The sequence below is a fragment of the Phacochoerus africanus genome, chromosome 5 (assembly GCF_016906955.1).
Source record: "Phacochoerus africanus isolate WHEZ1 chromosome 5, ROS_Pafr_v1, whole genome shotgun sequence".
Classification (NCBI taxonomy): domain Eukaryota; kingdom Metazoa; phylum Chordata; class Mammalia; order Artiodactyla; family Suidae; genus Phacochoerus; species Phacochoerus africanus.
In genome coordinates this window covers 72,206,988-72,214,602 of record NC_062548.1, presented here as the reverse complement: position 1 = coordinate 72,214,602, position 7,615 = coordinate 72,206,988, and the positions used below count along the sequence as shown (strand labels likewise).

General features: G+C 38.4%; 1 non-coding gene across 1 annotated transcript; it reads left to right on the top strand.

Moving 5' to 3' along the window:
- The first annotated feature begins 2,465 nt into the window (after nucleotides 1-2,465).
- LOC125128550 (small nucleolar RNA SNORA21) lies at nucleotides 2,466-2,600 on the top strand. The gene has a single exon (XR_007135257.1). It is a non-coding gene; the product is annotated as a small nucleolar RNA SNORA21 (small nucleolar RNA).
- Nucleotides 2,601-7,615: the final 5,015 nt, after the last annotated feature.

Below are 7,615 nucleotides of genomic sequence, written 5' to 3'. Positions count from 1 at the left end.
ATAAAAGGTTTATTTTCGTTTCTGAGTTTTACACCCTCAGAATTTTTCTTGTTTGGAAACCACAAAGAACACTAGAGAGGAAGTGGAATTACTCATAAGGAGCAGATATCTTGTCATTCCCCCCACCCTCAACTTCAGCTAATGGAAATAGCCAAGCAAGTAAATCAGTTTTCTATCAGTGATTATTAAAAGAAATTGTTCACGTCTTCTTTCACCAAATAACAATTAGAAAGATAGAAAAATATCTAAATTTGGAGAGGCACCAAGTTATTGGCCTGCCCAGCATACCCTTGTGTCTCAGCTTATTCTTGAGTGACTCCGGGAAGATAATCACTGTCTCTAATAATAATAACCACGCACACTTGTTTAAATAACTGCTTTGTGTTAATACTGTTCAACATGGTCAACACATATGATTTTATTTAACCCTACAACCACTGTATAAAGTGGCTACATCTGTCATCTGTTTGCACAATGATGCTGCCTGACAAGCTACCATCTTGGTGCATTCAGCAGTAAGTATACATTGCATATCTGGGGTTAGCTAGATAGGAGGGGAGGTATGTGGTGGTGGCTAGATGGCTCTGCTGATGGTGACTGGCTTGCTCACCTTTAGGAGTCAGCTGATCAAGGCGGACCTCAGCTGGGATTCCCAGAGAAAGTGAGCTTTACTCCAATATGTGTCTCTTCTTCCAGCAGACTGGTATATTTGCCAAGTGATGGCAGAGGGGCAGAAAGAAACACACAGGCCTCTTGAGGTTAGAAGTGGCTCGTGGTCACTTCCATTATATTAGTCAAAGAAAGTCAAAAGGCTGAGCCCAGAATCAGAGTGGGTTACATGGAGAAGGGTGTGATTATAAGAGGGGTAAAGAATTGAGCCCATCAAAGCAATATATCACAGCAGAGGGACTATTGTCATTTTATTCATTTTGTAATTGAGGATATGGAAACACAGAGATGGTAAGTAACAATGTCTAATGTCACCTATCCATTTAGCAGTAGAACAAAGAAATAAATTAGCTACGTGACTCCAGGACCCATGGCTGTTAATCACTGTGCATCCTGCTCTACTCTTACTCCAACACTTTGCAGTCTGGATTCTTCTCTGATCAAGCTAGAAAACATGTTCTTCTCTGGTTAATTAATGTTCTCTATAGGCAGATCCAATAGCCCTCATTAACTGTCAGCCTCTCTATCCATCCTGTAACGCTGTTGCAGGAAGCATCCTTGAAGCTCTTTCTTCCTTTGATTCTGCAAGGCCTGTGCTGTTCTGTTTCCCTTCTGCCCTTCCTCTGCTCAGCTCTCTCCACTCACTACACATTATACTCACTTCTTTTCCTTGGCATCTCCCTTTCCAAGCACACCCACTCTCATAGTTTTCATTACCACTTCTCTGCAGATGACTCTTATTCAACTCACATCTCTAGCTCTAAGAAAGCTGACTATGATTTCCAGAAATCTTACTCAGTGGAGAATCTGCTAAGAGCCCAGGAGAATAAGAGGCTCTTTTCACTAGCATCTTATCATTTCATGTCACCTAGCAACTATTCCAGTGCTTGAAATTCCATTATAAGAAACTTCCTATTAGAAAAATAATACCACTGGAAAGTATATTATATCTGAAGACTCTTCTTTGCGTAGCATCTATAATTACATGAAATTGTCACTAGTTGACTTTTTCCTACAAAAGATGTAATTTCATAGGGTTCTACTAAATAGTATTTGTTACCTTGTGCTGTAATTATTTATATACTTGTGTTTCCTCTTGAGGCTTAAAACTGTGATTCAGGAGATCATACTTTCTTCTGCTTTATATCAATTTGCGTCCTATAGGATCCTGCATATGCATTGGACCAATTAGGTATTCAATATCTGTTTGGCAAATGAAAAAAAAATAATAAACTATTTGAAACCAAAGCCCTGGAGGTAGGAGACAGAGTGCTAGGAAGGAGACAGGAAGGCATATGGGCACCAGAACAAAAGTGGAATCAAAATCAATGTCCTTAACTTGAAAATTCCTGCCTTGTGTCTGTGCAAGCAACCCACATTCTTTAATTAACACTTAAAAGTTCTTCAAAGTGGTAAATGCAATGTATTCTCATTAGAAAATAATGTAGGAGTTCCCATCGTGGAGCAACGGAAACGATTCCAACTAGGAGCCATAAGGTTGCGGGTTCAATCCCCACCTCGCACAGTGGGTTAAGGATCTGGCATTGCCACGAGCTGTGGTGTAGGTCGCAGACGTGGCTCAGATCTGGCATTGCTGTGGCTGTGGTGTAGGCTGGTGGCAATAGCTCTGATTAGACCCCTAGCCTGGGAACCTCCATATGCCGCAAGTGTGGCCCTGAAAAGACAAAAGAGACCAAAAAAAAAAAAAAAGAAAGAAAATCCAAATCAATCGATATCACCCACAATCTCACCACTTTTTAATAATAGCCATTAACTCCAGTATTGGTGAATCTCTCCCCTTTCTAAAAGCACTCTGAGGGCCCTTTGATAATGACCCACTGAGCCATCAAGGAAGGGCAGAGTGAAAACACCCTTTTGGGTGAAGCAGCAGAATGTTGTGTTGTTTTCCCTCAATCGGTGGTGTGACAAGGTGGAAGAAAAAACGAGAAAAAAAAAAGAATCTGACTGCAGTGGCTCAGGTCCACCGACCAGCCCTGACCCAGCCCCAGTGGGTTAAGGATCCAGCATTGTCACAGCTGCGGCTTAGACTGCAGCTGTGACTCAGATTCAATCCTTGGCCTAGGAACTCCATATGCCGGGTTGGGGCAGCCATTAAAAATAAATAAATATATTGATGAATTTCCTTTAAAGTTTCACCTACAGTACTTCTTACACACAGTTGAAATCATGCTATATACACAATCTTTTACTCTTTTTTTTTTTGTCTTTTTGCCATTTCTTGGGCTGCTCCTGTGGCATATGGGAGGTTCCCAGGCTAGGGGTGTAATCGGAGCTGTAGCCGCCAGCCTACGCCAGAGCCACAGCAACGCGGGATCCGAGCTGCGTCTGCGACTTACGCCACAGCTCACGGCAACGCGGGATCGTTAACCCACTGAGCAAGGGCAGGGATCGAACCTGCAACCTCATGGTTCCTAGTCGGATTCGTTAACCACTGCGCCACGACGGGAACTCCCCTCTTTTTCTAAATCTTATTATTACATTAGCATTAGAATTGGTAGGGGTGCTTCCTAAATACCACTTTTTGTTTGAAATCATAAGGGTTTTTTTTTTTTACATGTAAAGATTGCTCTATATTTTGGATTCCTTAAGATGTATTTCCGAAGGTAATACCTCCAAGGTGATTTTTACTGAGTCAAAGATCATGAACATTTTTCTGGTTCTCAATACACATTTATACAGTACTTTACAAAAAAGTAGTATTTATCCCATTTCAATAACAATGTTTGAATGCCTGCCTCACTACATAAAAATCAATGTTTAATATTATTGCTTTTACCATTCTTTTATAAGTCGGTTGAAAAAATTTTAACCTGCTATTTTTTTTTGTCTTTTTTTTTGCCTTTTCTTGAGCTGCTTCTGCGGCATATGGAGGTTCCTAGGCTAGGGGTCTATTCAGAGCTGTAGCTGCTGGCCTACACCAGAGACACAGCAACGTGGGATCCGAGCTGCGTCTGCAACCCACACCACAGCTCACAGCAATGCCAGATCCTTAACCCACTGAGCAAGGCAGGCATTGAACCCACAACCTCATGGTTCCTAGTCGGATTCATTAACCACTGAGCCATGATGGGAACTCCTAACCTGCTATTTTTAAAATTTGCCTTTACTGGATTCTTAGAGAGACTGTTTGCTTTTTGACATTTATTAGGTATTTTTATTTGCTTCTGAAAATGGTTTGTTAATATCCTTTAACCTATTGAAAGTTTTCTAGTTAGCTGATTTTTAAAATACTAGATTTTCTGTTTATTATGTATTTACATTTATTTTTATTTTCATAAAATAGCACCAGCATATAATTAAAAACATCAGGGTAATAAAGTCATCACAACAAAAAACTAGCATTCTCTTTCCAAAGCCCACATTGGCTCTGTCTCAAGAGACAGAGGCAACCACTTTCCATTTTTTCAGTCGTCTATTCTACAATTACTTCCATTTTTAAAAACATTATTCCTACCTCAGTAAATTTTTTTTGACTTTTGAGTTTTAGATGGGATCTGCTGTGGTATGAAAGAAAAGGAGTTCACTCTCCTTTATATGTAAATCCCTCATTTCTTTTCTCTCAGTCCCCTTAATGTGATTAAAGTACAATTTTTGGTTAAATCAGAAGCAAGCATTTCTAAATGCAATGTGGAATCCTATATTGGCTCCCGGAACAGAAAAAAGCACATAATGGAAAAACTCGTAAATGTCAAATGATATCTGACAAGGTACCATGATTCTATAAAGTGTTAACAAGAAGGAAGACAGATGAAAGGTACATAGGAACTCTCTGTACTATATTGAAACGTTTCTATAAATGTAAAACTATTCCAAAGTAAAATGTTTATTAAATTAAAACAACAATGGGATACTACAACATACCTCTCAGAATGGCCCAAATCTGAAACACTGACAAGATCAAATACTGGTGAGGATGTGGAACAACAGGGAGCCTAATGCTGGTGGGACTGCAACAGGATACAGGCACTTTGGAAGATAGTCTGCCAGTTTCTTATAAAACTAATCATAGTCTTACCATAGTCACACTTCTTAGTGTTTAACCCAATGGAGATGAAAACTTACATCCACATAGAAACCTGCGAATGAATAGTGATAGCGTCTTTATTCATAATTGCCAAAACGTGGAAGCAACCAAGATGTCATTTAGGTAAATGAATAAATAAACTGTGAGACATCCAGGAAATGGAATATTATTCAGCACTAAAGAGAAATTTGTTATCAAGCCATGAAAAGACATGGAGGAAATTTAAATACATAATGCTAAGTGAAAGAATCCAATATGAAATGGCTGCATACTGTTTGATTCCAACTATATGACATTCTGAAAGGTAAAACAACAAAAAAGATCAGTGGTTACCAGTAATATGTGGGGGTGGAGGGGGAGGGGAGAAGATAAATAGCACAAAGAGAGTTCTTAGGGCAGTGAAAATACTTTCTATGATATTATAATGATGGATACATGGCATTATACTTTTGTCCCAACTAATGTAAGCATCAAGAGTTACTACCAGTAATCTATGGACTTTGGGTGGTGACTATGTGTCAGTGTAGATTCCATAGGAATTTTAGGACTATTTGTTCTAGTTTTGTAAAAGATGTCATGAATATTTTTATAGATTGCATTAAATTTGTAGATTTCTTTAAGTAGTATGTCCATTTTAAAAATATTAATTCTTCCACTCTAAGAGCATGGGATATCCTTCCATTTCTTTGTATCAGTTTCAATTTCGTTCATCAATGTTTCATAGTTTTCAGAGTATAGATCTTTCATGACCCTGGTTAAGTTAATCTCCAGGTCTTCTATTCTTTTGGATGTGGTTTTAATTGAGATTTTAAAAAATTTTTCTCTTTCTGCTATTTCATTATTAATGTATAGAAACTCAATAGATTTCTGTATATTATCTCTCTCTCTCTCTTTTTTTTTTTTTGTCTTTTGTCTTTTGTCCTTTTAGGGCCATACCTCCAGTATATGGAGGTTCCCAGGCTAGGGGTCTAATCGGAGCTACAGCTGCCAGCCTACGCCAGAGCCACAGCAACACCAAATCCGAGCTGAGTCCTCAACCTACACCACAGCTCACGGCAATGCTGGATCCTTAACCCACTGAGCAAGGCCAGGGATCGAACCTGAAACCTCATGGTTCCTAGTCAGATTTGTTTCCACTGTGCCATAACGGGAACTCCAATTTCTGTATATTATATCTTATATTCAGCAACCTTGTGAAATTGTCCTAAAAGTTTTTGGGTGGAGACTTTAAGGTTTTCTATATGTAGAATCATGTCATCTGCAAATTGTCAGTTTTACAATTTGGATGCCTTCCAATTTGGATGCCATTTATTTCTTGTCTGGTTGCTGTAGCTACGACTTCCAGGGCTCAGTTAAACAGAAGTGGTAAGAGCACCCATCCTCATCTTGTTCTCAAATTTAGAAAGGCTTTTCACCATTGAGTATCATGTTAGCTGCAGGTTTGTCATAAATGTCCTTATTTATGTTAAGTGATAAAGCTATCATATGATATTTGTCTTTAACTTACTTCATTTAGTATAATAATCCCAAGTCCATCTATGATGCTGTAAATGACATTATTTCATTCTCTTTTATGGATGAGTAATATTCCTTTGAATATATGTACCACATCTTATTTATCCATTCATCTGTTGATGAACATTTAAATTGCTTCCATGTTATGGCTATTGTAAATAGCGCTGAAGTGGGACTGCTGGATCTATGGTTACTCTATTTTTAGTTTCTTAAGGAATTTTGAATTGTTTTCCATAGTGGCTGCACCAATTTACATTCCCACCAATGTGTAGGAGGGTTCTCTTTTCTTCACACTCTCTCCTGCAGTCATTACTTGTAAACTTTTTGTGAATTGCCATTCTGATTGGTACGAAGTGATAGCTCATTGTAGTTTTGATTCACACTTCTCTAATTAGTGATGTGGAACATTTTTCATGTGCCTTTTGGCCATCAGTATGTTTATTTAGGAGAAATGACTATTTAGGTCTTCTGCCCCTTTTTTATTAGGTTGTTTGATTTTTCTAATATTTATTTATATGAGCTATTTGCTTATTTTGGAAATTAAGCTCTTGTCAGTTGCATTGATTGAAAATATTTTTCTCCCACTCTGTAGGTTTTCTTTTCATTTTGTTGGTTTCCTTCATTGTGCAAAAGCTTAAGTTTGATTAAGTCCCATTTGTTTATTTTTACTTTTCTTTTGCCTTGGGAGACTGATCTAAGAAAATATTGGTATGATTTATGTCAGAGAATGTTTTGCCTATGTTCTCTTCTAGGAGATTTTCGATGTCATCTCTTATGCTTAAATCTTTAAGCCATTTTGAGTCTATTTTTTGGTATGATGTAAGAATGTTCTAAATTCACTGATATAAATATGGCTGTCCAGCTTTCTCAACACCACTTACTGAAAAATTGTCTTTTCCCATTGTGTATTCTTGCCTCATTTGCTAAAGATTAATGACTATAAATGTGTTTGTTTCTGAGCCCTGTACTCTCTTCCATTGATCCATATGTCTGTTTTTGTGTGAATATCATGCTGTTTTGACTACTGTAACTTTGTAGTATAGTCTTTTTATTTTTTGGTACACCAATGGCATATGGGAGTACCTGGACCAGAGATCAATTCTGAGCCACATCTGTACCTATGCCACAGGTAGGCAATGCTGGATCCTTTAACCCACCGTGCTGGCCTGGGATCAAACAAATGCCTCCACAGAAACAAGCCAGATCATTAGCCCACTGCATCACAGTGAGAACTCCATGTAAAATTGTCTTAAGACTGTAAGGGTTATGCCTCTAGTTTTGTTTTTTTGTGTTTGTTTGTTTGGCGTGCCCATAGATTGCAGAATTTCCCAGGCCAGGGACCTGGGCCACTGCAGTGACAACATTGGATCCTTAACCCTCCAAGCC